The 25,016-nt window shown below is 45.4% G+C and overlaps 1 protein-coding gene across 1 annotated transcript in view; it reads right to left on the bottom strand.

The window, feature by feature from the left end:
• LOC141171632 (indolethylamine N-methyltransferase-like) overlaps nucleotides 1-25,016 on the bottom strand; it is a 114,989-nt gene that overhangs the window by 20,598 nt on the left and 69,375 nt on the right. The gene's annotated exons all lie outside the window — the stretch shown is intronic.

The following is a 25,016-nucleotide window of genomic DNA, read 5'->3' as shown; positions in this document are numbered from 1 at the left end:
CTCACTTAGGCCCGGATATGCCCGCTTCTCACGAAAGTCTGCACAGTCTCTCACAAACCTCTTATGCTTTCTATCTTTGATGTTTAGTTGGGAACATTCAACTGCAGTTTTTAAATTCGCCTCTTTATTAGTGAAATCAGGATTAGACTTATGTTTCAGCACTTCCTCAGTTAGATCTTTCAATCTTATAGAGGTTTTTTCTAATGTAATTTTTTCCTCACTCAGCAGAATCTGCATGAACCTCACTGAGGAGGCTGTTGACTCCTCCTCCCACCTAGACAAAAGGCCTGGAGTTCTGCACCTTGGTGCTGGTGCGATATGTGTTCTCAGGCCTCTTGGAACTATTTTATGTTTGATTTAATTATCAAGGGATTGGACCTCCCACCAGGATTTAATGTTGTGTTTGAAAGCACCAAGGAGCTCAATAAACACAGCTAATAAGGTAAGGGTTGCTGAAGAGCTATTCTCCAATTGAGCTTCAGAAAAAACCTCTCGAGCATCATCGATCCATTTATTTGTATCAAGAGGGCCTGATAGAAAACCAGCCATAATAGAAAATTGATTAAACACCTAGACAAAATATCAAAAAAGGGGCCAAATAGACAAAGACAACCATAAGGCAAAAGCCCCCTAAAAAATATCTTTTAATAATAGAATCTAAAAAGGACTGTAAGCAATCCATAGACAAACAACAAGGATACTCATAATATTAGGACATCAAAAATCTGATAATGCACCAAAAAGGTGGGAATACAGATTAATCCTGTCCCTATTTTGTCCCTAATTCCTTTCCCTTCCTAGCAGCGGAGGTTGGCACCCTAATTTGTACTTCCTGGCGCCACCGCTCAACGTCGGTGTCCCTAATGTCCCTACAAAAGCCCTTATTTAAATAAACCAAAACTACAATGGTGAGAAAGGGTAAGAAAAAAAGTGAATGTATAGATAAAGAAGCCAATAAGCCTTATTCACCAGTTATAGATGGTCGAATACATATAGTAGGTGTGAGGTGTCGGTCTGGTGCTGGATTCGAAATGGGTCCAGGACCTTCTGTAGTCTCCAATTTCAGTCCAGCCGGGGCTGATGCTGCTCAGCATCGTCGTCAGCCCCAACGCCCAGGTAGTTGTGCCTAACCATGTTAAGCCTGGGTTGCAGAGAGAGACAGGGCTTGCGGAGTCTAAGTCCAGAGTTTGCCGCACTGAGCATGTCTGTGACCTGGCGGATCATGATTGGTGGTTTGGCACCCACCTGACCCGGTGACCTGGCACCGCCTGATTGGTTCACGGGTAACGTCACCAATGGCGCGTCGGTGGGCAGGGCTTAGTCTTTAAAAGGCCCGCCCACAAACATGGCGGCGCGCTCATATCTTTTGAGCTGGTTGTTTGTGGTGTGCACGCTGAAACTCTTGGGCTCCTCTAAGAGCCTTAGCCTTTTGCAGGCAGGTAGCTTGAGCCATATAGAGCGGGTTTGCTCAGTCCGGTAGCACGCCGGCTGAGTGCACGAATACCCGGCGGGTATCACACCCACATACTAGCACCGTCTCCTATAGCGTAGCTCCTGTATTGAAGACAGAACTACTGCTCCTAGTCCGGTCACACGTCTCCCTGCGTTTATTGGAGATTGTGTGAACCGCTTTAGCGCCATTCCCCATAGCGCAGCGCCTGTATCAAAGACAGGGCTACTGCTTCTCCCACGGTCACACGTCTCCCTGCGGTTCTTGGAGATTGTGCAAACCATCTTACCCTTCCGTGTGCATTAACACGAAGGGCTAAGATAGTAGTTAGGTGCGTCGTCGGTCGCTCTCCCTCCGTGCAGTTAACGGAGATAGAGCGTACCGCTGACCCATTCCTGTGTGAAGAAACACGGGAGGGGTTTAACATTTTAGTTGTCGCTTGCCTTTCCACCTGGAAAGTGTTCGGCAGCAGTTCTCCAGGCTGCATCGAGGACCCCGGGGTCGGTTGCGTTCCATTAAAATAAAGTTGTCTGCAACCGCCCTCCTAACAGTAGGATATATATCAGTGCTCATAAATTTAGGAGCACAATCTATTCCTTGCCATAGCCAGATCCATCAGTTTATAGCCAGAACAGTTAATCAGTTTGTAGACACATACTTAGCATTTGCTGTCTAGCTAAATATGGTACCACATGTACAAGACCTCACATCTATAACATAATGTCAAAACTAAATTTTCTGACAAAGACATGGCAGTCAAACATAGATATTCATTAGTAAGTAAAAAATGACACTCATCATCGATAATCCCTGGTCCCTTACAGACAGTTAGAGATAACAGTCACAAATAAATATTCATTCATAGATAGAGAGTGACACTTATCGTTAGTAGTCCCTAGTCCCAACGCGTTTCCCCCTAGTTTCCACCAGGGTTCATCAGGGGACCGGGGGAGGACATCAATCCCTCTCCTCAGATTGCCAGTCAATGCTGCATGTATAAGAATTTGACCGTATACCCTCCTTATATTGAAAAAACGTAACCCCCACAGATGTTATTAATTAACATAGCACATGTCTAGCTGCCATCGTATACATATCCAGCATCTACAACTGGATACAGGTCCGTGAACCGCACGTGGAACACATAGATACGGTAGTGACAATACACTAATGACACCCACCGGAAGTGACGTTGCCGGAATGCATATAAACCCGTGGAACGCACATGGAACGCACGCACCCGGAAGTGACGATGCACTAATGACACCAACTGGAAATAACGTTACAAAAGTAACGCAGCACATAGCTAAAGAGCAGAATTGACGCCCATTCACACACAAAATTGCTGATAGTTATCATGATAGCCAGTAAATGTTAACACCAGCCCAAGAAATCCATCCCACATCAGGATGCATCACACAATACGCGCCATATGCTAAAAAATTAAGAAATTATTCAGAGCAAGTGAATATAGACGCTGTGTATCAAGGAGGTAATGCAAGATATCAATGTAAATAGTAAGGGGGAATTAGGTATCTGATCATAGTATAACTAAAGTGATATCCACATCATTAAGTGTCATTTATCATTCACAGAGCATTCAAAGCAGTTTAGAATAGGGATTAAAAAGTCCCCAAGAAAAAACAAATACACAATTCACCACAATGGGCATATATGCATGGTGGTCCATAGACCAGTACCATAGAAGCTGGTTCTAATTTGGCCCTTAATATCACATTATGGATTCAGACGAAGCTCGAGAAGCTCAACTGTTCATTAATGCCCCCAGGGGCCATTAATTCTATCCAAAAGCTCCATCGGGCTTCCCGTTGGAGTATTTTTTTATTCCAGTCCCCCTGTCTGACTGACTGTGCCACCACTTCAAGGACCCTAAATGACATGCATCCCACATCACCTCCATGTTTAGATAATATATGCCTGGCGAGTGGTGTATCTCTGTTATGTCTCACGTCTCCAAGATGCTCACCTATCCGAACACGCAGTTCGCGTTTCGTTTTTCCAATATAGTCCATTGGACACGTGCATGTGCAGAGATACACCACTCCTGACATTCTGCAATTGGCAAAGTCTCTCATTTCATATGTGCGTTTGGTCACTACACTTACAAAGTTTTTCGATGGTGTAACAAGTTTGCAAAAAGAGCAGTGACCACATCTAAACATACCCTTGGACCTATTCCGCAGCCATGTGGTGTCCTTCCTCTGCGCAGTGAAGTGGCTGTGGACAACTATATCCTTCACAGACCTCCCCCTGCTAAATGTAACTGAATGTGTTTTAGAGACCAAGCCTGCCACATCCGGATCCGCTCGGATGATCCCCCAGTGATTTTCAAAAATGCCCATAACTTTATTTGACTGATCATCATAGGTGCCTATCAATTGTGTAATAGATATAGAGCTAGATATGTCTCTAGGGGTGAGGAGGGATGAGCTATATATTATCCTAGCGTGTTGATATGCCTTGTCTATAACTCCTTCAGGGTATCCCCTACTCCAAAACCTGTGAGACAAATCACACGACTCGGACTGGAAATCATTCCACGAGGAGCAGTTCCTCCGCGCCCTAAGGAACTGTCCCTTAGGGATGCCTCTTTTTAATGGTGGAGGATGGAAACTCCCCCAATCCAGAAGGCTATTGGTCGCAGAAGGTTTGCGATACAGGGAAATTTTTAAAGTACCATCGCCATTTCTCGAGATCTTTAAGTCAAGGAAGGAGATCTCTCCCACTCTCACCTCACATGTAAATAATAGTCCAATGAGGTTAGTATTCAGATGTGCTACAAACTTCCGAAAGGATGCCTCGTCCCCTGCCCATAGGACGAGGATGTAGTCAATATATCTACCCCAGAAATGTATTTGAGAGGCCCAGACGGCATCCTCGTCCCTAAACACAATAGTATCTTCCCACCAACCCAGGAGCAAATTAGCGTAAGTGGGGGCACATGGGCACCCCATCGCTGTGCCCCTGAGTTGGTGGTAATATTTTCCATTGTACGGAACCAAATTGTGTCGCAGGACAAAATCCAAGAGTTCTAAGAGAAATTTGTTGTGTGGCCCTAAATGTGTCCCTCTACTTTTCAGATAATATTCAGCAGCTGCTAGACCCACCTGGTGTCGAATGCTACTATATAGGGCCTCAACTTCAATTGAGGCCAGGATAGTATTAGAGTCAATGGACACATCTTCCAATTTATTCAGAAGATACATCGTATCTCTCAGATACGATGGAAGGGCCAAAACAAAAGATATCAGGATTTTGTCCAAATATACACTAGAATTCTGACATAGGGCATCGATCTCTGCAACAGTGGGTCTTCCCTTAAGGGTGTTAATGCTGTTATGTATCTTTGGAAGTGCATAAAATGTACCTGCAACGGGCCATTTCGGGAGGAGAAAATCATATTCCTTTTTCAAAAGCAGATTCATTGCCAATGCACACGACAGAATCTTAGATAATCCCACCATATATTCCTTGGTGAGATCTTTCCGTAAAGCTTCATATGTAGACACATCTGACAGGAGTCCCTGGCACTTTTCAATGTACTGAGTGTCATCCAAAACGACAATGTTACCGCCCCTATCCGAGGGCTTCAAAACTATTGCATTATTTACATTCAGTGATTCCAAAGCCCTTTTCTCAGTCAGAGACAGATTGGAACGTGCTGGTTCATATCTTGGGTTAATATTACGGATCTCTTCGGAGACTAATTTCAGAAATATATCGATGCCCCCTATGTCACCGACTGGCGGCATCTTAATACTCCTAGGTTTGAAATCAGAGAAGGGTCCAAAGCCAACACCACTCTGGTGAGATCTTTCCGTAAAGCTTCATATGTAGACACATCTGACAGGAGTCCCTGGCACTTTTCAATGTACTGAGTGTCATCCAAAACGACAATGTTACCGCCCTTATCCGAGGGCTTCAAAACTATTGCATTATTTACATTCAGTGATTCCAAAGCCCTTTTCTCAGTCAGAGACAGATTGGAACGTGCTGGTTCATATCTTGGGTTAATATTACGGACCTCTGTGAGAGGTCTGTTCTTCGGAAAGGGCTCACGTTTGTTCCAACAACGAGGTTTGATCATTTCTCTTGGATAAAGGATATTAACCTCTTCACCAGAAAATTAAAATTGAGAAAGTTTTTTCTGAACAACGACAGATTTAAGTGCCAACAATTGGGCAAATCTTTGGAAGATCTCCCAGACGTAATAACACTATCAGAATTATCAGAGGAGGGATGGAGGGGTGTTGGCCTTGGACCCTTCTCTGATCTCAAACCTAGGAGTAGTAAGATGCCCCCGGTCGGTGACATATGGGGCATCGATATATTTCTGAAATTAGTCTCAGAAGAGATCCGTAATATTAACCCAAGATATGAACCAGCACGTTCCAATCTGTCTCTGACTGAGAAAAGGGCTTTGGAATCACTGAATATAAATAATGCAATAGTTTTGAAGCCCTCGGATAAGGGCGGTAACATTGTCGTTTTGGATGACACTCAGCACATTGAAATGTGCCAGGGACTCCTATCAGATGTGTCTACATATGAAGCTTTACGGAAAGATCCCACCAAGGAATATATGGTGGGAGTATCTAAGATTTTGTCGTGTGCATTGGCAATGAATCTGCTTTCGAAAAATAAATATGATTTTCTCCTACCAAAATGGCCCGTTACAGCTACATTTTATGCACTTCCAAAGATACATAAGGGCATTAACCCCCTTAAGGGACGACCCATTGTTGCAGGGATCGATGCCCTATGTCAGAATTCTAGTGTATATTTGGACAAAGTCCTGAGACCTTTTGTTTTGGCCCTTTCATCGTATTTGAGAGATACGATGGATCTTCTGTATAAATTGGAAGGCGTGTCCATTGACTTTAATAATATCCTGGCCTCAATTGACGTTGAGGCCCTATATAGTAGCATTCGACATGAGGTGGGTCTAGCAGCTGCTGAATATTATCTGAAAAGTTGAGGGACACATTTAGGGCCACACAACAAAGTTCTCCTAGAACTCTTGCATTTTGTCCTGCGACACAATTTCTTCCTGTACAATGGAAAATATTACCACCAACTCAGGGGCACAGCGATGGGGAGCCCGTGTGCCCCCACTTCCACTAATTTGCTCCTGGGTTGTTGGGAAGATACTATTGTGTTTAGGGACGAGGATGACTCATGGGCCCCACGAATACTTTTCTGAGGTAGATATATTGACGACATCCTGGTCCTATGGGCAGGGGACGAGGCATCCTTTCGGACATTTGTACCACATCTGAATACTAACCTCATTGGACTATCCTTTACATGTGAGGTGGGAGTGGAAGAGATCTCCTTCCTTGACTTAAAGATCTCGAGAAATGGCGATGGTACTTTAAAAACTTCACTGAATCCCAAAACTTCTGCAACCAATAGCCTTCTAGATTGGGGGAGTTTCCATCCTCCACCTTTAAAAAGAGGCATCCCTAAGGGACAGTTCCTTATGGTGCAGAGGAACTGCTCCTCGTGGAATGATTTCCAGTCCGAGTCGTGTGATTTGTCTCACAGGTTTCTGAGTAGGGGATACCCTGAAGGAGTTATAGACAAGGCATATCAACACGCTAGGATAATAGATCATCCCTCCTCACCCCTAGAGACAGATCTAGCTTTGAATCTCTTACGCGATTGATAGGAACCTATGATGATCAGTCAAATAAAGTTATGGGAATTCTTGAAAAACACTGGGGGATCCTCCTAGCGGATCCGGATGTGGCAGGCTTGGTCTCTAAAACACCTTCAGTTACATTTAGGAGGGGGAGGTCTGTGAAGGATATAGTATTCCACAGCCACTTCACTCCGCAGAGGAAGGACACCACATGGCTACGGAATAGGTCCAAGGGTATGTTTAGATGTGGTCACTGCTCTTTTTGTAAATTTGTTACACCATTGAAAAACTTTGTAAGTGCAGTGACCAAACGCACATATGAAATGAGAGACTTTGCCAATTGCAGAACGTCAGGAGTGGTGTAACTCTGCACCTGCACATGTCCAATGGACTATATAGGAAAAACGAAACGCGAACTGCGTGTTCCGATAGGTTAGCATCTTGGAGACATGAGACATAACAGAGATACACCACTCGCCAGGCATATATTATCTAAACATGGAGGTGATGTGGGATGCATGTCATTTAGGGTCCTTGAAGTGGTGGCACAGTCAGTCAGACAGCGGGACTGGAATAAAAAAATACTCCAACGGGAAGCCAGATGGAGCTTTTGGATGGAATAAATGGCCCCTGGGGGCATTAATGAACAGTTGAGCTTCTCGAGCTTCGTCTGAATCCGTAATGTGATATTAAGGGCCAAATTAGAACCAGCTTCTATGGTACTGGTCTATGGACCACCATGCATATATGCCCATTGTGGTGAATTGTGTATTTGTTTTTTCTTGGGGACTTTTTAATCCCTATTCTAAACTGCTTTGAATGCTCTGTGAATGATGAAAGACAGTGAATTATGTGGATATCACTTTAGTTATACTATGATCAGATACCTAATTCCCCCTTACCATTTACATTGATATCTTGCATTACCTCCTTGATAGTGTTAAGCCACCCCCGTAGTGTTCGAGTTCGGTTCGGTTCGTCGAACACCCGTGTGTTCGCCGAACTGTTCGTCGAACTGTTCGTCGAACACCTTCGAACACCGTTAAAACCAATGGCAGGCAAACAAAAACACATAGAAACACATAGAAAACACCTTCAAAGGTGTCCAAAAGCTGACAAACTGCTCAGAAGACATAACTAACACATGGAAAAGTGACAAGTACATATAGTCATGCGAAAATAAAAGAGGTGGAGGAGTAAAAGGAGGGGGAGACACAGATATAGGCATGTCATGCCCTTCTAAAATCCAAAAAGTGAGAAGCTGACACGGCCAGTCCGCTCCTGCCCGTGCCACCTCCGTGTCGCCGGGTTTGTGCCAGAGCCGCGGTGAACCCTGATGGCCAGCCCCCCTCTCCCAATACTGGTGCCTGTCCGCTTGTGGGTCGAGCGAGCCCCCCTGTGGTGGAGGCAGCTCTAAGCTTTTTAATTTAAATTGTCTCTCTAATTTGAATGAATACACTTTAAATCCATTTACAAGGATCTATTGGAGGGCAAGTCTCATGCCAGCAGCCGCGTAATTCCAGCTCCAGTAGCGTCCACTAAAGCTGCTGCAGTTAAAAAGCTTTTATAAGGATCGAGCTCGGCTGTCCACCGCAAGGCATCCTACTGCCAGTCCCAGCCCCTATGCCTTGGGGTGCCTCCTGATGCTCTTCACTGAGTATCCCATGGTCCCGAAGCATTTCCTTTGAAAAAATTAAGTGTCTAAACTACAGGTGGTGTAGCTTGCTTAACAGCTGGGATAATCCGCTGACTAGCAGACACTGCTACTAGGCACAAAGTATTTCCTGGGCTAGATGCAGTTAAAAATTTGTAATTAGATACTCTCGTTGGATGCTGAGAAAGCATTCCATAGAGTCTCCTGGCACGCCATATATGATTCTCTTAAAAAGCTTGGGGTAGGGGTCTAGGGGACCCTTTTATAGCCAAAATCACGGCCCTGTATCACAATACGTCACCTAGGCTGAAGATAAATGGAACTGTAGCACCCTGAGGGCTCGGTTGCTACAGAGGTATTGCACCTCACCCAGAGGTGTGATATCTCACTCTCAGGTAAGGATGGAGTGTGGATCAGGACCCGACACCTGCATGCATTACACCACATTGCCGTGGGGCAGGGCGACCAATATGCCTCTGAGATGGGCACGACAGTCCCTGTCCCTGGCTGGAGTGGGGTGAGGGAACACTGAGTAAGGGGAACCCTGTAGTGCAGGAGTAGGGAGGAAGCAGTTCCTGGGTGCATTGAGAAGGGAGTATAAAAGGTGGGCACCATCTTAGTTCAGTGTAGAGAAGTCTGAGCAGAAGTGGCAGGGAGCAGGGGCTCTGCATGAGCTCTGCTCCGGAGGTGGGCCAAGTAACAGAGGCCCAGGCCTGGAAGAGGGAGAAGGAAGGAAGAGGAGCGGAGAAGGCTCCAGGAACAAGGAATGAAGGGATCCCAGGGGTGCGGACGGGCGAGTCGCCACCGCACGCCCGAATCCACCTGCGTGGAGGGGTCAGGCCAAAGGGGGAGACCGGTCCCCGAAACTAGTGGAGGCAGGAAACGACCCTCAGCTAGAAACTGGAGGCTGTGACATTTTATGTGGCGCAGCCCCTCGCTACACCTGCTAGGAAGGCACCACATAGGGTCAGGGAAACTGGCGCCAAGTTTACCAAGAGGAGGCCCGAGGCAGCCGGACAGAAGGGTTGGTAAGAAAGGCCAGACAAAGGACACACAAAGGGGGTCCTGTGAAGCGCTCCAAAGTTATCTGGGAGTTGTCTGAGCCCCTCACCTGGTGAGCACAGTACGACGTGGGCAGCCGTTACCTGCAGACGTGGTCTGGATAATAAGAACTGTGAGTAAAGGCCCTGGACTGCATCACTGACTCCGTGTCGTTACTGCTGCTGCCCTGCACCATCACCCCCATCCTCCGCATACACTGCCCTGAGGCTATACTCCTCCCGTGGGAGTTATGCTACGCTCTGCTGCACCCACAACACCAGCCTCAGCGGTCTGCCCTGCAGCGGCGGTTCACTCTGACCGCAATCCACGGGTGGCGTAGTCGGACATTTAAACATCAAAACCACATAAATAGTTCCTCCACTGGTTTGACCACCCTGAGCCACGGAACCGGGTCGCCACCACGAAGACTACAACCACCAGCATCCACCAAAAAGGGTCCGGCTCCGGGTGTCCCAAGGCCCAGGGGGTGCATCAGAACATTTTCATCACCTTTCACAATCACCAATGGGACAAGGCAGGGATGTCCTCTGTCCCCTCTCTTATACATCCTAGTGACGGAGCACCTGCTCTCATCAATTCGCCATAACCCCAATATTAGGTGGATTGAGGTGGGAGGCACCGAGTACAAGTGCTCTCTATTTGCTGATGATGTCCTAGTATATATCACTCAATCACATATATCCATCCATACTGTTATGGCTGAAATAGATCACTTTGTTACATGGTCAAATTTTAAAATCAATGCAGCGAAGTCTGAGGCCCTCGATGTCTCCCTCCCCAAATCCATATAGGATTCCATCCAGTCCAACTTTCCCTTTGCCTGGCCCTCACAGGGTATCAAATACTTAGGAATTCCTATTCATAGAGACCTCTCCCATCTATGTTATCTTAATTTTGGGCCCTTTATTGAACAATTCCATACAGACCACGGTTGACAAGTTAGAACTGTAAGATTCACTACGTGAACCACTGGTGTTTTGTGGAAAAGCATATGTACACTGCGTTCCAAATTATTATGCAAAAAGTGTTTAGGAGTGATAAGGGAAGAATTTGTTTGTTTGTCAGTTAAACTCATTGATGGTGATGTGTGTCAGGGCTCTTTATATCACTGTAAGCAATTGCAGACACCTGTGCTAATTAGTTTGGCAGGTGTGTCCAATGAAAGGCAAGACTACTTAAGAAGGCTGTCTCACATTATTAAGCAGCCTACATTTTCTGCCAAAATGGGAAAGAAAAAGGATGTGTCGGCTGCTGAGAAGCAACAAATTGTGGAGTGTTTAGGTCAAGGCATGACTACAATCAACATTGTGCGATGATCAGGATGAAGTGTCTTGGCAATCAAGAAGTATGTAGCTGATTCACAGTACACACGTGTGCGTGCTGATAAGGGCAAATTGAGGACTCTTTCCTACAGGCAATTACGTCAGGTTGAAAGAGCAGCGGCAAAAAAGCCTTGTCATAGCAGCAGACAAGTTATTGAAGCTGCTTGTGCCTCCAACGTCCCCCGAACAACAAGATGCAGGGTCCTTCAGAGGTTTGCAGCTGTGCATACGCCATCCTGTCGACCTCCTCTATCCACTTCACACAAGCAGAAACGGCTCCAGTGGGCCAAACATTACATGAAGACTGATTTCAAAACTGTTTTGTTCACGGATGAGTGCCGTGCAGCGCTCGATGGTCCAGATGGATGGAGTGGAGGATGGCTGGTTGATGAACACCCCACGCAAACACGGCTACAGCGCCAACAAGGAGGAGGTGGAGTAATGTTTTGGGCTGGAATCATGGGGAGAGAGATTGTCGGCCCCTTTAGGATCCCTGAAGGCGCTAAAGATGAACTCCATAATGTATGTGGATTTTCTCAAACAGCACTTCCTGCCATGGTTCAAGAAGAAGAACCGTGTATTTCACAGCAAGATCATTTTTCTGCATGATAATGCACCATCTCATGCTGCACATAAAACATCTGCATCTCTGGCTGATATGGGCATAAAAGGGGACAAACTTATGGTGTGACCCCCATGCTCCCCTGACCTCTACCCCATTCAGAACCTTTGGAGCATCATTAAAAGGAGTGTCTATGATGGCGGGAGGCAGTTCACATCTAAGCAACAGCTCTGGGAGGGTATTCTGTCCTCATGCAAAACAATTGAAGCAGAAACCATCCAAAACTTGACAAATTCAATGGACGAGAGAGTTCAGAAGCTCCTTTCGAACAAGGGGTCCTATGTGAAAATGTAACATCACCTAGAATAAAGTTTTGAGTTGAAAACTGTTTGATTTCAGTTTCTAACAACCTGCTAATGCTTATAATTTCAAAAATGACCATTTTTTTGGTCTTTATTAAAATGAAAAGGTTGATCGAAAAGTTTGGGGGATCTAAGAGTGTGGCAACCCAGTAGTCATGATTACTTCGAATTCTGACAATATGAGGGTCATGCTGCAGGTAGTGCAGCAAGAAGGCACTTATGTGTCTTGCGCATCTTGGAGCCCCAAAATTATTTTCCGGGCTAGATGCAGCTAAAAATTATTATTAATTTTAAATCTGGTGAAGCTTTAGTATAGATGGCCTAATAGGATCAGTGCTGCACACTGCTACAAAGCCCAAATTATTTTCCAGTCAAGATACAGATAAACATGATTAGTAATTTTAAATCTGGTGGAGCTTATTATAGATGGCCTAATAGAATCAGTGCTGCACACTCCTACAAAGCCCAAATTATTTTCCAGCCAAGATACAGATAAACATGATTAGTAATTTGAAAGCTTAAAACGGTTGGTAGGGTGATTTTAACCAATCATCAAGCTTTTACTCTCCCCAGGATGACACAGGGGTAGAAAAGTCGTTTCGGATCCATGATTTGTTCATCTTTATGAACGTGAGTCTGTCTACATTATCAGTGGAGAGCCGCGTGCGCTTATCTGTCAGCACACCACCAGCAGCGCTGAACACACGTTCAGACAGAACGCTGGCTGCGGGGCATGACAAGATCTCCAAGGCGTAAGTGGCTAGCTCCGGCCATTTATCCAGATTGGAAGCCCAAAAAGAGCAAGGGTCCAGTGACACAGTCGTGGCTTCAATGTTTACTTGGAGATACTCCTGTACCATCGTCTCTAGGCGTTGACTATGTGTCAGACTTCTTGTCTCCTGTGGCCTTGCAAAGGATGGGTTAAAAAAGTGGTGAAATGATTCCGCAAAATTGATGTTACCAGCAGATACTGTGGTTCTGTTACGGTTTGAGTGCTGAACACTTGACGGTCCCACGGTTGGCAAGTTGGAACTGTGAGATTCACTACGTGCACGACTGGTATTTTGTGGAAAAGCACATGTAAGATTCTGCAACAGTCTCTGCTGATACTCCTGCATGCGTGCATCCCTTTCTATGGCAGGAATAATTTCTGCAAATTTACTTTTGTACCGGGGATCTAACAGTGTGGCAACCCAGTAGTCAGGATTATTTCTAATTCTCACAATTCGAGGGTCATGTTGCAGGTAGTGCAGCAAGAAGGCACTCATGTGTGTTGCGCATCCAGGAGCACCAAGTCCCTGTTGTGTTGGTGGCGAGTAGAGATGAGCATTGTTCTACTCGAACTGTTCGCCAATCTCAAATTCGAGCTGTTTTGGGCGGTGTTCGAGCCGTTCGGCGAACACGGACAATTTGAGAAAAATTCGGCAATTCGAGGTTATGTTCGATAACTGTTCGTGCACCAAAATCATAACTGTATTTTTTCTCAGTAATGATGAAAATTAATGTTAATACGCAGTTTGAGTGTACAGCGGGGTGGGGGGAGGGGCAGGGGATGGATCTCTGCAGGAACAATGAAGATCTCCATTTTTTTTTCTCTTTCCCGCATTTACAGTGGGGAGGTGCAATCTGTCAGCCTATCAGCAGCGCACACACGGAGCGAAGTGCTTTTTTTCACACAAGCAAGGGCATGTGTCATTGGCAGTGTATGTCACATGTCCTTGCCCTATAAGACCAAGCCATTTTCCCCGTCGCCACCATTTTCTCACTGCTGCAGCTGCGTGTTAGACGGCACCGCTGTTGCTGTGTGCGCTATACCTTGTTAATTTCAAGCCAATTTTCGCACAAATATACAGATAGCTTGGGAGTAGGGAATAGTTGTGATTGCAGTCCTTTTAAGGACTAGGTTACAGCATTTCCTACGACTTTTATCAGGAAGGTCTGTGCTCTTAAATAGATAGGTTGTGGGAGTAAAGACTAATTGTAATTGGAGTCCTTTTCAGGACTAGGTTACATCAGTTCCTATCAGTTTTTGCCAGGCAGGTCTGTGCCAGTGCTGTGCAAGTTTTTTTCACAGCATTTGGCTGAATCTAGCAAAGCTAATCCTTTTTGGCCTATTGCAGAGTGTGTTAGTCAGTGGAGCAGCCTATCTGTGTTGCAAGATATACCACCTGTGTATAGAATACCAATTTTTTTACTGCACCTAGTGAAGTAAAATCTTTTGGGCATAGCATCATTCTATTAGTCCATCTATACTTACCTCCATCAGGTTGCAAACTGAATCTAATTTTTTTCTGCATCTAGCTCTGAAAAAATATTTGGCCTTCTAGCAGTGTGTGGGACTTGTTCTATTAGTCCACCTATACTGACCTCCATCAGGTTGCAAACTGAATATATTTTTTTCTGCATCTACCTCTGAAAAAATATTGGGCTTCTAGCTGTGTGTGGGACTTGTTGTATTAGTCCATCTATACTGACCTCCATCAGGTTGCAAACTGAATATATTTTTTTCTGCATCTACCTCTGAAAAAATATTGGGCTTCTAGCTGTGTGTGGGTCTTGTTCTATTAATCCATCTATACAGACCTCCATCAGGTTGCAAACTGAATATAATTTTTTTCTGCATCTAGCTCTGAAAAAATATTTGGCCTTCTAGTAGTTTGTGGGACTTTCTCTGTTAGTCCATCTATACTGACCTCCATCAGGTTGCAAACTGAATATATTTTTTTCTGCATCTACCTCTGAAAAAATATTGGGCTTCTAGCTGTGTGTGGGTCTTGTTCTATTAATCCATCTATACTGACCTCCATCAGGTTGCAAACTGAATATAATTTTTTTCTGCATCTAGCTCTGAAAAATATTTGGCCTTCTAGTAGTGTGTCGGACTTTCTCTATTAGTCCATCTATACTGACCTCCATCAGGTTGCAAATTAAAAATAATTTTTATCTGCATCTACAGTACCTCTGAAAAAATATTTGGGCTTCTAGCTGTGTGTGGGACTTGTTGTATTAGTCCATCTATACTGACCTCCATCAGGTTGCAAACTGAATATATTTTTTTCTGCATCTACCTCTGAAAAAATATTGGGCTTCTAGCTGTGTGTGGGTCTTGTTCTATTAATCCATCTATACAGACCTCCATCAGGTTGCAAACTGAATATAATTTTTTTCTGCATCTAGCTCTGAAAAAATATTTGGCCTTCTAGTAGTGTGTGGGACTTTCTCTGTTAGTCCATCTATACTGACCTCCATCAGGTTGCAAACTGAATATATTTTTTTCTGCATCTACCTCTGAAAAAATATTGGGCTTCTAGCTGTGTGTGGGTCTTGTTCTATTAATCCATCTATACTGACCTCCATCAGGTTGCAAACTGAATATAATTTTTTTCTGCATCTAGCTCTGAAAAAATATTTGGCCTTCTAGCAGTGTGTCGGACTTTCTCTATTAGTCCAACTATACTGACCTCCATCAGGTTGCAAATTAAAAATAATTTTTATCTGCATCTACAGTACCTCTGAAAAAATATTTGGGCTTCTAGCTGTGTGTGGGACTTGTTGTATTAGTCCATCTATACTGACCTCCATCAGGTTGCAAACTGAATATATTTTTTTCTGCATCTACCTCTGAAAAAATATTGGGCTTCTAGCTGTGTGTGGGACTTGTTCTATTAATCCATCTATACAGACCTCCATCAGGTTGCAAACTGAATATATTTTTTTCTGCATCTACCTCTGAAAAAATATTGGGCTTCTAGCTGTGTGTGGGACTTGTTGTATTAGTCCATCTATACTGACCTCCATAAGGTTGCAAACTGAATATATTTTTTTCTGCATCTACCTCTGAAAAAATATTGGGCTTCTAGCTGTGTGTGGGTCTTGTTCTATTAATCCATCTATACAGACCTCCATCTGGTTGCAAACTGAATATAATTTTTTTCTGCATCTAGCTCTGAAAAAATATTTGGCCTTCTAGTAGTTTGTGGGACTTTCTCTGTTAGTCCATCTATACTGACCTCCATCAGGTTGCAAACTGAATATATTTTTTTCTGCATCTACCTCTGAAAAAATATTGGGCTTCTAGCTGTGTGTGGGTCTTGTTCTATTAATCCATCGATACTGACCTCCATCAGGTTGCAAACTGAATATAATTTTTTTCTGCATCTAGCTCTGAAAAATATTTGGCCTTCTAGTAGTGTGTCGGACTTTCTCTATTAGTCCATCTATACTGACCTCCATCAGGTTGCAAATTAAAAATAATTTTTATCTGCATCTACAGTACCTCTGAAAAAATATTTGGGCTTCTAGCTGTGTGTGGGACTTGTTGTATTAGTCCATCTATACTGACCTCCATCAGGTTGCAAACTGAATATATTTTTTTCTGCATCTACCTCTGAAAAAATATTGGGCTTCTAGCTGTGTGTGGGTCTTGTTCTATTAATCCATCTATACAGACCTCCATCAGGTTGCAAACTGAATATAATTTTTTTCTGCATCTAGCTCTGAAAAAATATTTGGCCTTCTAGTAGTGTGTGGGACTTTCTCTGTTAGTCCATCTATACTGACCTCCATCAGGTTGCAAACTGAATATATTTTTTTCTGCATCTACCTCTGAAAAAATATTGGGCTTCTAGCTGTGTGTGGGTCTTGTTCTATTAATCCATCTATACTGACCTCCATCAGGTTGCAAACTGAATATAATTTTTTTCTGCATCTAGCTCTGAAAAAATATTTGGCCTTCTAGCAGTGTGTCGGACTTTCTCTATTAGTCCAACTATACTGACCTCCATCAGGTTGCAAATTAAAAATAATTTTTATCTGCATCTACAGTACCTCTGAAAAAATATTTGGGCTTCTAGCTGTGTGTGGGACTTGTTGTATTAGTCCATCTATACTGACCTCCATCAGGTTGCAAACTGAATATATTTTTTTCTGCATCTACCTCTGAAAAAATATTGGGCTTCTAGCTGTGTGTGGGACTTGTTCTATTAATCCATCTATACAGACCTCCATCAGGTTGCAAACTGAATATATTTTTTTCTGCATCTACCTCTGAAAAAATATTGGGCTTCTAGCTGTGTGTGGGACTTGTTGTATTAGTCCATCTATACTGGCCTCCATCAGGTTGCAAACTGAATATAATTTTTTTCTGCATCTAGCTCTGAAAAAATATTTGGCCTTCTAGCAGTGTGTGGGACTTGTTCTATTAGTCCACCTATACTGACCTCCATCAGGTTGCAAATTCAAAATAATTTTTTGTATGCATCTAGCTCTGAAAAAATATTTGGCCTTCTAGCAGTGTGTGGGACTTTCTCTGTTAGTCCATCTATACTGACCTCCATTAGGTTGCAAACTGAATCTAATTTTTTTCTGCATCTAGCTCTGAAAAAATATTTGGCCTTCTAGCAGTGTGTCGGACTTTCTCTATTAGTCCATCTATACTGACCTCCATCAGGTTGCAAATTAAAAATAATTTTTATTTGCATCTACAGTACCTCTGAAAAAATATTTGGGCTTCTAGCTGTATGTGGGACTTGTTGTATTAGTCCATCTATACTGACCTCCATCAGGTTGCAAACTGAATATATTTTTTTCTGCATCTACCTCTGAAAAAATATTGGGCTTCTAGCTGTGTGTGGGACTTGTTCTATTAATCCATCTATACAGACCTCCATCAGGTTGCAAACTGAATATATTTTTTTCTGCATCTACCTCTGAAAAAATATTGGGCTTCTAGCTGTGTGTGGGACTTGTTGTATTAGTCCATCTATACTTACCTCCATCAGGTTGCAAACTGAATATATTTTTTTCTGCATCTACCTCTGAAAAAATATTGGGCTTCTAGCTGTGTGTGGGACTTGTTGTATTAGTCCATCTATACTGACCTCCATCAGGTTGCAAATTGAATATAATTTTTTTCTGCATCTAACCCAGCCAATAGTTTTGGCCTAATACCACAGTTTGGCCACTCAGCTCTGCTCGGTTACCATCCATTGTTTTTTTGTGCAAACAACTCCAGAGTTGTGAATTAGTTAACCACCAAAATGAGTGGAAAAAGGCCTGCTGCTGGTGGAAAGGGGAATAGGCGTGTTGGGAAGGGGAAAAAAGGTTGTGTCCGTGGGGTAGGTGTTAAAGCAACAGTAACATCTGCAGAAGAAAGACCATCTTCCAGCCAAACTAAAATGTCTACTTCTTTTAGCGGACAATGTGATAAGATCCCTTTCTTACGGCCATGCCAATCGCTACAAATTCCAGATGAGGCACAAAAACAGCAGGTGCTTCAACGGATATCAAGTGCTCCTTTAAGTGGGCTCTCCTCCACATCAACTTCAACATCACAAATACTCCAGTCCTCAAAGGTGTCACCCAAATCGCACTTGCTTCCTCACAGCTCCCAAATCTCCAGCTGCCCGTCTGAGTATGAGGTAGAACAGATGGTTGAGTCTGCAGAGCTGTTTACTCATACTATAGCCTGGGAATCAGAGGTCGACTCCAGCGCTTCTGTGAATCCAGACGAGGAAATGATCTGCACTGATGCCCAGAATCTTTATGAGTCAGATCCAGGACCAGACGCAGAAGGTTCTGACCATAATGTAGACCCTCATTCCCAAACTGTAACTCCTGTTGGTGGAGACAATGAGGAAGACGATGATAAGACTCAAATACCTGATTGGAGCGACAACTTTAGTTTTTTGTCAGGGCAGGAACAGGTTGGCTCTGAGGACGACGGGTGTGATAACACACAGGGTGATGATGATGAGGTTGGAGATCCCACTTACTGTCAACCCACAGTCAGCCAAGAGATGAGGTCAGCAGAGGAGGTGGAGGAAGATGCTAGTGACGACGAGGTCAGGTTGCGCCTTCCTGGACAGAGACGTAGTACTGGAAGCACGTCAACAACTGCATCCTCAAACACAACTCTGCCTCTCACCACAAGTCGTGGTGGCTCTTCAGGTCGCATGGGTGCTAAGCCTTGCATAGCCTGGGCATTTTTTCAGATCGATAAAGATGACCCAACTCGTGTTATCTGTAACATTTGTCAGCAAAAGCTAAGTAGAGGCCAAAAAATACATAGTTTGAGTACTTCATGCATGAACCGGCACATGGACATGAAGCATAAGTTGCAGTGGGAAGCTCAGTGTGCTACAATGCGGCCTAGCCGGCCGGGCCAACCACCGTCTGCCATATCTTGTGCATCCGCGGCCTCTTCATCCTCTGTGACTGGGGGGACAGCAGTCACACCTGTTTTGGGGCGCAGACCTGCCACCTCTTTACCCGCAACAGCCAGCGTGATTGGCAGGTCATCATTTTCTTTGGAGGTGGTAACACCAGCTGGTGTTGAGCGCTGTCCGACATCGATAGCACCACCTTTGGATCAAAGCAACCTAACATGTCCGCCTGCATCTTCCTCACAGACCGGCAGTTTGCCGGGGACACCCTTATCAACCCCGTCTAAGCACAATAGCCAGCCCTCGGTCCCTCAGATGTGAAGAAGTAAAAGACCATTTCCTCCTAGCCATGAGAAAGCTAAGAGGTTGAATTTCACCATCTGCAATCTCTTGGCTACAGAAATGCTGCCTTTCCGCCTGGTGGACACAGAGGATTTTCGAGACCTTATGTCCGTCGCAGTGCCCCAGTACCAGATGCCCAGTCGGCACTACTTCTCAAAGAAAGGTGTCCCTGCGCTCCACCAGCATGTCGCACACAACATCACCGCTTCTTTGAGAAACTCTGTGTGTGACAGGGTGCATTTCACCACAGACACTTGGACGAGTAGGCATGGACAGGGGCGTTACATGTCGATGACTGGGCACTGGGTAACTATGGTGACAGCAGGACAAGGGGCTGCTGTCTAAGTCTTGCCGTCCCCACGAGTTGTGCGTCAATCCTCTTTATGTCAAAGTTCCTCCACTGCTTCTGCCTCCTCAACCTCCTCTCGGTCTTCCACCTGCACCCAAAGCCTGTCTGGTCAAGCTTTCTAACTGCGCAGAAGGGATCCTGCACACCTCCTTACTATGCTGGCAGTAGGGCTCAACATCATCAGGCGGTTTTTACTTTGAAATGTCTGGGAAATGTGAGTCACACAGCTGAGGAGTTGTGGTCAGCTCTGGAGAACCAATTCATGAATGGCTGTCTCCACTGGACCTGAAACCAGGGAAGGCCGTGTGCGACAATGCTGCAAACCTGGGTGCGGCCCTTCGCCGGGGCAATGTCACACACGTGCCTTGTATGGCTCACGTGTTGAACCTGGTTGTCCAGCAATTTTTAGCCCACTATCCCAGACTAGATGGCTTTCTGCAGAGGGCACGGTCGCTGTGTGCTCACTTCCGCCGTTCGCATCCCGCAGCTCAGCGACTTACATCTCTACAGAAGTCGTTGGGCCTGCCACTTCACCGGCTAAAATGCGATGTGCCTACCCGGTGGAATTCAACTCTGCACATGTTGCAGCGACTGTGGCAGCACCGACAAGCCCTGGTGCAATACGTTCTGACGTATAGCCTGGGCCAACGAGATCCAGAGGTGGGGCAAATCACGCTGGAGGAGTGGTCTCAGATCAGGGACCTATGCACCCTTCTGCACAGTTTTGAAATGGCGACGAAGATCTTTAGTGCTGATGATGCCATTATCAGCATGACTATTCCGGTGATTTACATGCTGGAGCACATGTTAAACAGAATTCGGAGTCAGGTGGTGGCACAAGAGGAGGTGGAGGAAGTAGAGGAGGAGGAGTTGTATGCGGAAGGGCTAACATCTGCAAGGTCCAGACGGTCGGCAGCACCGAGGCGGCAGGCATGTGAGGGTGGGGGAGATGGTTTTACCAGGGCGCATGGTAGCAGCCAAACTAGTGAGGAAGGTGCAGGAGCCCAGGAAGAAGTGGAGGACGAACTGATGGAAGACTCATCAGATGAGGGAGACCTTGATCACATTTCTGTTGTGCGAGGTTGGGGGGAGAGACAGAGGAAGGAAGCATGATTGTTACCTCGCCACCAACACAACAGGGACTTGGTGCTCCTGGATGCGCAACACACATGAGTGCCTTCTTGCTGCACTACCTGCAACATGACCCTCGAATTGTGAGAATTAGAAATTATCCTGACTGCTGGGTTGCCACACTGTTAGATCCCCGGTACAAAAGTAAATTTGCCGAAATTATTCCTGCCATAGAAAGGGATGCACGCATGCAGGAGTATCAGCAGAGACTGTTGCAGAATCTTACATGTGCTTTTCCACAAAACACCAGTGGTGCACGTAGTGAATCTCACAGTTCCAACTTGCCAACCGTGGGACCGTCAAGTGTTCAGCACTCAAACCGTAACAGAACCACAGTATCTGCTGGTAACATCAATTTTTCGGAATCATTTCACCACTTTTTTAGCCCATCCTTTGCAAGGCCACAGGAGACAAGAAGTCTGACACATAGTCAACGCCTAGAGACGATGGTACAGGAGTATCTCCAAGTAAACATTGAAGCCACGACTGTGTCACTGGACCCTTGCTCTTTTTGGGCTTCCAATCTGGATAAATGGCCGGAGCTAGCCACTTACGCCTTGGAGATCTTGTCATGCCCCGCAGCCAGCGTTCTGTCTGAACGTGTGTTCAGCGCTGCTGGTGGTGTGCTGACAGATAAGCGCACGCGGCTCTCCACTGATAATGTAGACAGACTCACGTTCATAGAGATGAACAAATCATGGATCCGAAACGACTTTTCTACCCCTGTGTCATCCTGGGGAGAGTAAAAGCTTGATGATTGGTTAAAATCACCCTACCAACCGTTTTAAGCTTTCAAATTACTAATCATGTTTATCTGTATCTTGACTGGAAAATAATTTGGGCTTTGTAGCAGTGTGCAGCACTGATCCTATTAGGCCATCTATAATAAGCTCCACCAGATTTAAAATTAAAAATAATTTTTAGCTGCATCTAGCCTGGAAAATAATTTTGGGGCTCCGAGATGCGCAAGACACATAAGTGCCTTCTTGCTGCACTACCTGCAGCATGACCCTCATATTGTCAGAATTCGAAGTAATCATGACTACTGGGTTGCCACACTCTTAGATCCCCCAAACTTTTCGATCAACCTTTTCATTTTAATAAAGACCAAAAAAATGGTCATTTTTGAAATTATAAGCATTAGCAGGTTGTTAGAAACTGAAATCAAACAGTTTTCAACTCAAAACTTTATTCTAGGTGATGTTACATTTTCACATAGGACCCCTTGTTCGAAAGGAGCTTCTGAACTCTCTCGTCCATTGAATTTGTCAGGTTTTGGATGGTTTCTGCTTCAATTGTTTTGCATGAGGACAGAATACCCTCCCAGAGCTGTTGCTTAGATGTGAACTGCCTCCCGCCATCATAGACACTCCTTTTAATGATGCTCCAAAGGTTCTGAATGGGGTAGAGGTCAGGGGAGCATGGGGGTCACACCATAAGTTTGTCCCCTTTTATGCCCATATCAGCCAGAGATGCAGATGTTTTATGTGCAGCATGAGATGGTGCATTATCATGCAGAAAAATGATCTTGCTGTGAAATACACGGTTCTTCTTCTTGAACCATGGCAGGAAGTGCTGTTTGAGAAAATCCACATACATTATGGAGTTCATCTTTAGCGCCTTCAGGGATCCTAAAGGGGCCAACAATCTCTCTCCCCATGATTCCAGCCCAAAACATTACTCCACCTCCTCCTTGTTGGCGCTGTAGCCGTGTTTGCGTGGGGTGTCCATCAACCAGCCATCCTCCACTCCATCCATCTGGACCATCGAGCGCTGCACGGCACTCATCCGTGAACAAAACAGTTTTGAAATCAGTCTTCATGTAATGTTTGGCCCACTGGAGCCGTTTCTGCTTGTGTGAAGTGGATAGAGGAGGTCGACAGGATGGCGTATGCACAGCTGCAAACCTCTGAAGGACCCTGCATCTTGTTGTTCGGGGGACGTTGGAGGCACAAGCAGCTTCAAAAACTTGTCTGCTGCTATGACAAGGCTTTTTTGCCGCTGCTCTTTCAACCTGACGTAATTGCCTGTAGGAAAGAGTCCTCAATTTGCCCTTATCAGCACGCACACGTGTGTACTGTGAATCAGCTACATACTTCTTGATTGCCAAGACACTTCATCCTGATCATCGCACAATGTTGATTGTAGTCATGCCTTGACCTAAACACTCCACAATTTGTTGCTTCTCAGCAGCCGACACATCCTTTTTCTTTCCCATTTTGGCAGAAAATGTAGGCTGCTTAATAATGTGAGAGAGCCTTCTTAAGTAGTCTTGCCTTTCATTGGACACACCTGCCAAACTAATTAGCACAGGTGTCTGCAATTGCTTACAGTGATATAAAGAGCCCTGACACACATCACCATCAATGAGTTTAACTGACAAACAAACAAATTCTTCCCTTATCACTCCTAAACACTTTTTGCATAATACTTTGGAACGCAGTGTACATGTGCTTTTCCACAAAACACCAGTGGTTCACGTAGTGAATCTTACAGTTCTAACTTGCCAACCGTGGTCTGTATGGAATTGTTCAATAAAGGGCCCAAAATTAAGATAACATAGATGGGAGAGGTCTCTATGAATAGGAATTCCTAAGTATTTGATACCCTGTGAGGGCCAGGCAAAGGGAAAGTTGGACTGGATGGAATCCTATATGGATTTGGGGAGGGAGACATCGAGGGCCTCAGACTTCGCTGCATTGATTTTAAAATTTGACCATGTAACAAAGTGATCTATTTCAGCCATAACAGCAGGGATGGATATATGTGATTGAGTGATATATACTAGGACATCATCAGCAAATAGAGAGCACTTGTACTCGGTGCCTCCCACCTCAATCCACCTAATATTGGGGTTATGGCGAATTGATGAGAGCAGGTGCCCCGTCACTAGGATGTATAAGAGAGGGGACAGAGGACATCCCTGCCTTGTCCCATTGGTGATTGTGAAAGGTGATGAAAATGTTCTGACGCACCCCCTGGGCCTTGGGACACCCGGAGCCGGACCCTTTTTGGTGGATGCTGGTGGTTGTAGTCTTCGTGGCGGCGACCCGGTACCGTGGCTCAGGGCGGTCAAACCAGTGGCGGAACTATTTATGTGGTTTTGATGTTTAAATGTCCGACTACGCCACCCGTGGATTGCGGTCAGAGTGAACCGCCGCTACAGGGCAGACCGCTGAGGCTGGTGTTGTGGGTGCAGCAGAGCGTAGCATAACTCCCCACGGGAGGAGTATAGCCTCAGGGCAGTGTATGCGGAGGATGGGGGTGATGGTGCAGGGCAGCAGCAGTAACGACACGGAGTCAGTGATGCAGTCCAGGGCCTTTACTCACAGTTCTTATTATCCAGACCACGTCTGCAGGTAACGGCTGCCCACGTCGTACTGTGCTCACCAGGTGAGGGGCTCAGACAACTCCCAGATAACTTTGGAGCGCTTCACAGGACCCCCTTTGTGTGTCCTTTGTCTGGCCTTTCTTACCAACCCTTCTGTCCGGCTGCCTCGGGCCTCCTCTTGGTAAACTTGGCGCCAGTTTCCCTGACCCTATGTGGTGCCTTCCTAGCGGGTGTAGGGAGGGGCTGCGCCACATAAAATGTCACAGCCTCCGGTTTCTAGCTGAGGGTCGTTTCCTGCCTCCACTAGTTTCGGGGACCGGTCTCCCCCTTTGGCCTGACCCCTCCACGCAGGTGGATTCGGGCGTGCGGTGGCGACTCGCCCGTCCGCACCCCTGGGATCCCTTCATTCCTCGTTCCTGGAGCCTTCTCCGCTCCTCTTCCTTCCTTCTCCCTCTTCCAGGCCTGGGCCTCTGTTACTAGGCCCGCCTCCGGAGCAGAGCTCATGCAGAGCCCCTGCTCCCTGCCACTTCTGCTCAGACTTCTCTGCACTGAACTAAGATGGTGCCCACCTTTTATACTCCCTTCTCAATGCACCCAGGAACTGCTTCCTCCCTGCTCCTGCA

The sequence above is a fragment of the Phyllobates terribilis genome, unplaced genomic scaffold, assembly GCF_046119375.1.
Source record: "Phyllobates terribilis strain yellow unplaced genomic scaffold, ASM4611937v1 Scaffold_12__6_contigs__length_324123572, whole genome shotgun sequence".
NCBI lineage: Eukaryota > Metazoa > Chordata > Amphibia > Anura > Dendrobatidae > Phyllobates > Phyllobates terribilis.
Note: the sequence above shows the minus strand (reverse complement) of the source record. Positions and strands in the feature narration are given on the sequence as shown.